Source organism: Spinacia oleracea, chromosome 5 (assembly GCF_020520425.1).
Source record: "Spinacia oleracea cultivar Varoflay chromosome 5, BTI_SOV_V1, whole genome shotgun sequence".
Taxonomy (NCBI): domain Eukaryota; kingdom Viridiplantae; phylum Streptophyta; class Magnoliopsida; order Caryophyllales; family Amaranthaceae; genus Spinacia; species Spinacia oleracea.
In genome coordinates, this window is record NC_079491.1 from 109,290,720 (window position 1) to 109,291,965 (window position 1,246).

General features: G+C 46.4%; 1 pseudogene; it reads left to right on the plus strand.

Annotated features, from left to right (window-relative positions):
* Positions 1–926: 926 nt before the first annotated feature.
* LOC130462262 (uncharacterized) lies at positions 927–1,027 on the plus strand (annotated as a pseudogene).
* Positions 1,028–1,246: the final 219 nt, after the last annotated feature.

The window sequence follows — 1,246 nt, forward strand, 5'->3', positions numbered from 1 at the left end:
AGTGGTGGAGGTGCAATGCCATAACCACTAAGGTTTGATTGATATTGGTTGCCAAAGGTCCTCGGTCCATTGAATCCGGGAGGTGGCAATTGAGATGCACCATAAGGACCTCCCGAGTTCAAAGGATAACCCCCACTTGAGGCACCCCTAAATTGTCCATAAGAGTAGTTATAACCCCTCCACCTTGATGGTTGGGATTATAACTCCCTTGGTTGTATTGGCCTTGATTGCCAAAACCTTGAGGTTGACCATAGGGCGCTTGGCTTTGGTAGCCTTGTGCTCTATAGCCACCTCGATTTTGGCTATCATACCCACTTCCTTGGCCATAGCCTTGGTGGGAACCATACATGGGGCCTCTAGGTTGCCTAGCAAAATTTGGATTGTTAAGGTTATCATTTCTAGACCTCTTATTTAAGGCATTAGCATACTCTACATCAAAATCGCCTTCATACGAAGGGCCATAATCAACAAATGACAAGTTATGAACTAAGGGGCATGCATTGGGGGAATGACTAAAGTCTTGGAAATTTTCGCAAAATGAGGTGCCCGGAGGCATTGAGCCATAAGAACTAACCTTGGTCTTCCCCTTAGAGAGAAGAGTGGCCGAGGGAGGTGGAATTGTAGACGGTGATGGCGGTTGGCTTGGTGTGTTTTCGAGCTTCTCCAATCGCGAGGTAAGCTTCTCTATTATCCGTGCTTGCTCTATGGCGTACACCGAACCCTTACCATCTTCACTCCTACCTTTCCCATCATAATTCCTTGTGCCTACATGCCAAGATTGGTAGTTTTGAACTACATCCTCAATGATTTCCTCTATTTGATCCTCAGTTTTGTTCATGATGGGGCCTCCCACGCCTGCATCAAGAATTGTCTTTGAACTTGGACTCAACCCCAAGTAGAATGTTTGGAGCAACAACCATTTAGGAATCCCATGGTGAGGGCATTCCCTTTGGTACTCCTTAAAATGATCCCAAGCTTCGAAGAGTGACTCATCTCGCCTTTGCTCAAAGGATTGAATCTTGTGGCGACACTCCGCCGTCTTTCCATGCGAATAGAACTTGTTTAAGAATGCACTTGTCACCTCGGTCCAAGTGCGAAGTGAGTTGGGCTTGACCTCCTTGTCAAGCCAATCACGTGCTCGCCCAAGTAGAGAGACCCAAAACAATGTCAACCTCACGTAATCCGATGTGACACCATTGTGCTTTATTGTGTCACAATAGTGCTCGAATTGTTTGAGATGTTCGTG